The 7,506-nt window shown below is 48.8% G+C and overlaps 1 protein-coding gene across 1 annotated transcript in view; it reads left to right on the top strand.

Annotated features, from left to right (window-relative positions):
* Positions 1 to 280: 280 nt before the first annotated feature.
* GTF2E2 (general transcription factor IIE subunit 2) overlaps positions 281 to 7,506 on the top strand; it is an 85,854-nt gene continuing 78,628 nt past the window's right edge. Inside the window, exon 1 of the mRNA XM_070068516.1 lies at positions 281 to 503. The gene's annotated coding sequence lies outside the window, so the exon portion shown is untranslated. The remainder of the gene's footprint in view (positions 504 to 7,506) is intronic.

Raw genomic sequence — 7,506 nt, 5'->3', positions numbered from 1 at the left:
GCCAGAACGCGTCGCCCTCGGGTTAGACTCCAGAGCCTGCCTGCCGAAAGAGGACTTCCTAACTTCGAATTTCGGCACAGACAGGCTGCGTCCATCTTCTTTAGCACCGCCTCCCACCTGAGTCCCGGCCTCCGCCCCGCCCCAGCCACCTTCCCGTTGTCATGGAGATCCCGACGCCCGAGCCGGCTTGTTCAGCTCCCGCGGTTACTCTCGCGGGGTACGCGATGACGCATGCGCGTTCTCGGCAGCGAAGGCGCCGCGGTGGCTGCCGGGACTGATCCTAGCTGCCTTATCAGGAAGTGGCGGGCGGGGCGGAGCCGCCGCCGCCGCCGCCGCCAGTGGCGAGACCCCTGAGCTGGCGGGTCGGCGCTGGGCGTGCGCGCAGGCTGGCGAGGGCGCTGACGAGGAGCGGGAAGCCACGGCAGCGCCGGCGGGGACGGCTGGCCGAGGCGGAGGCGCAGGGAGTCGGCGGCGGGTCGCGTGGGGCTGCCCTCTTCTCTCTGGTAAGGGCTGCGACCGCCAGGTGAGGGGCGCGAGCCCTGGCCTGTTGTTCTTCGCCCCGCGACGCGGCTCTCCTCGCAGGTCCTCACTTTTCGTGGGGCTGGGTCTCGGGACCCTTCGGACACGCTAACAGCTCCGTGGGCGCTCTGTCTTTGAGGCCTGGGGCTCACGGGACAAACTTTTGGGTTGAAAAGAGGGGGAAATCGGCAGTGGGGTCGCGCGCGGGTTGAGCCCCTCGTGGGCCGAGCGAACCGCACGTGTGCGGCTCGGGGCGCCACGGCGTCCTGCCCGCCGAGGCTGTGATTGAGTTGCTCACACCCGGACCGGCTTTCCAGCTGCCTCGGGGAGCCCGCGCTCGTGGTCTGTAATTACAGGAGTTTCCGGAGAACTCTGCAGGCGTCTGCCCCGGCAGGACGCCGGGGTCCCCCTTGGGCGCACCTCTGCGCCGTCGGTCAGCCGGGCACCCCTGGGGCTGAGGCCGGGAAAGCCGCGAAAGGCTGGAAGAGGGCGAGTCGTGGGGTGTGGGTCTGTCTCCCGGTTTCCATCTGCGGAAACACTCAGCGGTCTGTGTCGTGCTGCTGTGTTTGTAAATGTAAATCGGGCATAGTGTCGCGTCCTGTTGGCTACAGAGGTCAGTTCAGAAATGTCGAAGTCGGTACAGGCAGGTAAAGCTAGGCGGAGCGTCGGGTGGTGAAAGATCTTCATCTGCGGGCATTCCAGCGCTCAACTTGTAGGAGTCAGGGTATTCGGATCCTGGTTTATTGGCGTGTGTCAATCTCACCCTACCGCCTTAGTTTTGGATTTCACATATTAAACTAGTAACAACTGGGTCATCTGTTGTCTCCCAGAGTTATGAGGATCTGGAACTGTTAACCATTTAGGCTTTGCTAGACTGTTGGGCTTTATTTAAAATATGTTAAAGTCCTCTTTAAAAGCCTAGATTATCTACCTGTCATTACAAAGTGAGATAAACCGTTAGAAAGGTTTCCTGTTTCAGAAATTCACCACCTGGGGCCTGTGCTGTGGCTCAGCTGGGGCTGCCTGCAGTGCCGGTATACCATATGGGTGCCAGTTCGGTTTCCAGTCGCTCCACTTCCGATTCAGCTCCTTGCTAATGGCCTGGAAAAGCAGTGGGAGATGGCCCAAGTGCCTGGGCCCCAGCACCCATGTGGGAGACCTGGAAGAAGCTCCTGGCTTAGGCTGAGCCCAGTCACAGCTGTTGCTGTTTCCTCTTCTGTCTCTCTAATTCTGACTTTCAAATAAATAAACCTCCTTTTAAATTTTTTTTATTTGACAGAGAGAGGCAGAGAGAAAGGTCTTTCTTCCGTTGGTTCACCCCCCAAATGGCTGCTACGGCCGGCGATGTGCTGATCCAAAGGCAGGAACCAGGTGCCTCCTTCCTGGTCTCCCATGGGGTGCAGGGCCCAAGCACTTGGGCCATCCTCCACTGCACTCCCGGGCCACAGCACAGAGCTGGACTGGAAGAGGGGCTACCGGGACTAGGACTCGGCGCCCTTATGGGATGCTGGCACCGCAGGCGGAGGATTAACCAAGTGAGCCATGGCGCCAGCCCCTAAATAAATCAATCTTAAAAAAAAAAAAAGTTCACAACCTGCTTGTTGTCCCCATCTTCTCAGTTATGAATCTCACTTTCTTGTTGCTGTCCTCATACCATCCCACCTCCCAAAACTGCCTTCCTCACACCACAAGAATCATTCTTTTCTCTTCAGATCTTTAAATAGTGATACCAAAATAACTTATTTATATGGCTTTAAAAAATCAGTTTTGGCACTGGGATTGTGGCATAACAAATTAAGCTGTCACCTGTGATGCCGACATCCCATGTGGGTGCCAATCCAGCTCACTGCTAATGTGTCTGGGAAAGCAGAGGAAGATGACCTGAGTGCTTGGGCCCTTCCACCCTCGTGGGAGAGCGGGATGAGGTTCCTGGCTCTTGGCTTTGGCCTGCCCCATACCTGGCATTTGGGGAGTGAACTAGCAGATGAAAGATCTGTCCCTCTCTGTCACTTTGTCTTTAAAATATTTAAAAAACCAGTGTCACTTTCTTCTTACTGCTGGACTAGATGTAGACAGCATTGGTAGTGTCCTTATTTTACTTAGGAAGTTGGATCTAGAGAGGTTTTATGGATTGCCTGGCTGTGTGACTGTTAGGAATCAAAACTCAGAGAAGGTAGATGTTTGCGTTGTGGTACAGTGACTGTTCTTACTGAAGTTCACTCTGATTAGTCCTTATCAGTGCGGTGTATTTCTAATTCTTAGCACTTCAGTTCACATTTCATTCATTTTTAAAAGATTTATTTAAAGTCTGATTTAGAGGGAGAGACAGATCTTCATCTGCTGGTTCATTCCCCAAGTGGCTGCAATGGCCAGGGCTGAGACAGCCTAGAGCCAGGAACAACTTCTGGGTCTCCCATGTGGGTGACAGGGGTCCAGACACTTGGGCCGTCTTTCACTGCTTTCCCAGGCCATTAACCAGGGAGCTGGATCACAAGTGGAGAAGCCAGGACTTGAGCTGGCACCCATTTGGGATGCCGCCTTGCAGGTGGTGGCTTTACCCACCAGCCCCTGTTCATTGTTTTTAGAGCAAAGTGCTCGAGACTTCATCTTAAATCTGAGCTGCTGGAAGGCAAGGATTTCTCTTCCAGAATCTTTCAAGGCTTAGTGCCCAGTGCCTTACATACAGAAAACATTTAATAAGGCTGGTGGAGCCAGTGAGGATAGAGCAATTCGAAGGTATATTTTCCATTCGTCTGCTTAACAAAATTTCCTGAGCTTTCCTGTGCTTAAACACTTTCAAAGTATACGCCACATTAATGGCATTTCATTCAATAACAAACTAAATAAATAACAAACTAAAATAAATGGTAGTAGTCTCAAGATTATAATGGAACTAAAAAAATTCCTGCTGCCTAGTAATGTTAGAATGTCACAAAACAATGCATTACTTGTGTTTGTGGCATTGCTGGTCTAAACAAACCTGTGCTACCAGTTGTATAAGAGCATACCAGACAATTATGTATATAATATTCAATTATGTGTGTTATTTGTGTTTTTTTTTTTTTATCTTAAATTTTTAAAAAATTGGGGCCGGCGCTGTGGCATAGTGGGTAAAGCTGCTGCCTGCAGTGCCGGCATCCCGTATGGGTGCCAGTTCAAGACCCGGCTGCCCCACTTCCGAACCAGCTCTCTGCTATGTCCTGGGAAAGCAGTAGAAAATGGCCCAAGCCCTTGGGCCCCTGCACCCGCATGGGAAGACCCAGAGGAAGCTTCTGGCTCCTGGCTTCAGATTGGCACAGCTCTGGCCATTGTGGCCAGTTGGGGAGTGAACCAGCAAATGGAAGACTTCTCTCTTTGCCTATCCTCTCTGTGTGTAACTCTGACTTTCAAATAAATAAGTAAATCTTTAAAAAAAATTGTTTACTTGGGAGAGAGACAGCTCCCATCCACTGCTAAACTCTCCAGATGCTCTCATTAGGAGCCTGGTACTCATTCTAGGTCTTCCACATGGGTGACAGGGGCCCAAGCACTTGGCCATCTTGTGCTGCTTTCCCAGATGAATTAGCAGGGAGCTGGAATGAGGAACAAAGCCAGGGCTCAAAATTTTTTTTTAAGGTTTATTTTATATATTTGAAAGGCAGTTTTACAGAGAAAAGGAGAGAAACAGATGTTCTTTCTGTTGGTTTACTCACCAGATGGCCCCAACATCCGGAATGGGTCAGGCTGAATCCAGTAGCTTCATCCCAGTCTCGTAGGTAGGCGCAAGGGCCCAAAGACTTGGGTCATGCTTTGCTGCTTTTCCAGGTGCACTGGCAGGAGGCTGGATCAGAAGCAGAGTGGCCAGGACTTGAACTGGCTTCCATATGGGATGCTGGTGTCACAGTATGTGGCTCAACTTGGCATGTCGCAATGCTGGCTCCAGGGCTCAAGTTTTTTTTTTTTTTTTTTTTTTATTCTTAAAGGTTTGTTTATTTGAAAGAGTTACAGAGAGGGAGGGATCTTTCATTTGCTGGTTTGCTCCCCAAATGGCTGCAGCACACTTGGGCCATCCTCTGCTGCTTTCCCAGGTGCACTAGCAGGAGGCTGGATTAGAAGCAGAGTGGCTGGGACTTGAACCAGCACCATATGGGATATCAGCAATGCAGACTGGCTTAACTTGCTGCACTACAGTGTCGTCCACTTCAGGGCTCAAACTTAAGATTCTCCCCTATTGGGATGCTAAACTGTGAGACCAGACACCCTTTTAAAGTTTTTTGCTTCTAAAAAGTTGACTGTAGGGGTGGATGATATAGCACAGTGGGTTAAGCCGTTGCCTGTGCTGCTAGCATCCCATATCAGAGCACCAGTTCAAGTCCTGGCTGCCCTGCTTCCAGTCTAGCTTTCTATTGATGTACCTAAGAAAGCAACACAAGATGGCCCAAGGACTTGGTCTCTGCCACACACGTGGGCAACCCAGTTGGAGCTCTAGACTCCTGGCTTTGGCCTGGTTCAACTCTGGCTGTTGTGGCCATCTAGGGAGTGAATGAATGGGTGGAAGAACTGTCTCTCCCTCTTTCTGTAATTCTGCCTTTAAATAAATGAAATAACTTAGAAAAATGATAGTTTATTGTAAAACAGCATTGCATGTTAAACTAGGAACAGCCTCATATCCTCATCTCCTGCTTATGATATTTCTTGGTTGCAAAGAGGCCATATAGAGTGATCTGTAGTCTCTAGGTTTGTGTAGCACACTGGTATTTGCACAGTTACTAAGTCACCTAGCAACAATATGTGTTCCTCTCACTAAGCGATGTGTGATTGTATAAGGTAGTCTTCTTTCTTCTGACTTAACATTAAGAGTGTCAGATTCAGTCACATAATTAGCTTGAGCTCTTCTTAGACTCTCTACAAGGTTCTAGGGTGGATCAGAAAACAGGAATGTTTTAAAAATTCTTACTGATTGATAGCTTCCCTAGTTGTACTGAAATTGCTCAGAGTTGTAATTTTAGAACTAGACAAACACAAAAGCCATAGCAGGCAACAAAAGCAAAACTAAACATCAAACTCAGAAGCTTCTGCACAACAAAGGAAATGTTCTGTAATGAAGAGACATCCAACAGAATGGGAAAAAAATATTTGCAAGCTACCCAACCAACAAAGGATTAATATCCAGCATACAACAGCAACTTAAACTCAACAACAGAACAACCAATCCAGTTAAAGAAATGGGCAAAGGACCTCAACAGAGAGTTCTCAAAAGAAAAATTACAAATGTCCAACAAGTATATGAAAAAATGCTTGGGGCAGCGTTGTCATGTAATGGGTAAACCTGCCACCTACAATGCTGGCATCCCATGTGGGTGCTAGTTTATGTCCTGGCTACTCCACTTCAGATCCAGCTCCCTGCTGAGCCTGGGAAAACCATCCGAGGATGGCCCAAGTGCTTGGACTCTTTCTATTCATGTGGGAGACCTGGAAGAAGCTCTTGATTTTGACCTGGCCCAGCTCTGCCTATTGTAGTCATCTAGGGAATGAACTAGCAGATGGAAGATTTCTCTCTGAAACTCTTTATAACAAGTAATACATTTATTTAAAACAATGCTGAACATCACTAGCCATTAGGGAAATGCAAATCAAAATCACAATGAGGGGGCCGGAGCTGTGGCACAGTAGGTTAATCCTCTGCCTGCATTGCCGGCATCCTATAAGGGCGCTGGTTCTAGTCCTGGCTGCACCTCTTCCCGTCCAGCTCTCTGCTATAGCCTGGGAAAGCAGTAGAAAATGGCCCAGATGCTTGGGTCCCTGTACCCACATGGGAGACTGGGAAGATACACTTGGCTTCTGGCTTTGGATTGGTGCAGCTCCAGCCGTTGTGGCCCCTTGGGGAGTGACCCAATGGAAGGAAGACCTTTCTCTGTGTCTCCCTCACTGTCTGTAACTCAGCATCTCAAATAAATAAATAAAATCTTAAAAAAAAAAACAAACCCACAATGAGATAACACCTCAACCCTGTCCAAATGGTTAAAGTCCGAAACACAAAGGATAACAAATGCTGGTCAGGGTGTAGAGAGTGTAGAGAAAGGGGAACACTTACACATTGTTGATGGGAATGTAAATTACTGTATGGACTTTTCTTAAACTAGAATGGATTTGCTATATGATCCAGCATTGCCACTATTGGGTGCATACCCAAAAGACTGGGACACATTGTATCAAAGAGGTACCTGTACCAGGATGTTTATAGCAGCTCTTTCACAGTAGCTAAAATTTGGAATCAACCAAGGTGTCCATCAGATGACTAGATAAAGACAATGTGGTACATATGCCCAGTGAAATATTATTCAGCTATAAAAAAGAATGAAGTTCTACCATTTGAGCAAAATAGATGCAAGTGGAGGATACTGTGTTGAGTGAAATAAGCCAGACACAGAAGGATAAATATTACGTGTTCTTCATTATGTGTAGGAGCTAAAATTAAAGAGGAAAGAAACCCCAAAATAAAAAATGCCTGTGTGTACCAGTATTGCTGCAAATACAGTTTGTAAAACTTTGTTTTATACCTCTGTCAAACCAGTGGTTAAAAATGTTATACCACGGGTGGGCATCATGGTATAGGGGATACAGCCACTGCCTGTGGCGGTGACAGCCCACCCACGTGGGCACTGGTGCATTTCTTGGCTGCTCCACTTTCTGTCCAGCTCCCTGCTAATGACCTGGGAAAAGCAATTGAAGATGGCCCAAGTGTTTGGGCCCTTGCCACCCATGTGGGAGACCTGGAAGAAGCTCCTGACTTTGGCTTGGTCCTGGATGTTGGGCCATCTGGGGAGTGAACCAGTGGATAGAAGATCTCTTTTTCCTGTCTCTGGAACTCTGACTTTCAAACTAAATCTTCAGAAAAAAAGTTATACTACTGGCCGGCGCCGCGGCTCACTAGGCTAATCCTCCGCCTTGCGGCGCCGGCACACCGGGTTCTAGTCCCGGTCGGGGCGCCGGATTCTGTCCCGGTTG

Source organism: Oryctolagus cuniculus, chromosome 2 (assembly GCF_964237555.1).
Source record: "Oryctolagus cuniculus chromosome 2, mOryCun1.1, whole genome shotgun sequence".
Lineage (NCBI taxonomy): Eukaryota > Metazoa > Chordata > Mammalia > Lagomorpha > Leporidae > Oryctolagus > Oryctolagus cuniculus.
The sequence above is the reverse complement of the archived record's forward strand: the minus strand, read 5'-3'. Positions and strand labels throughout refer to the sequence as shown.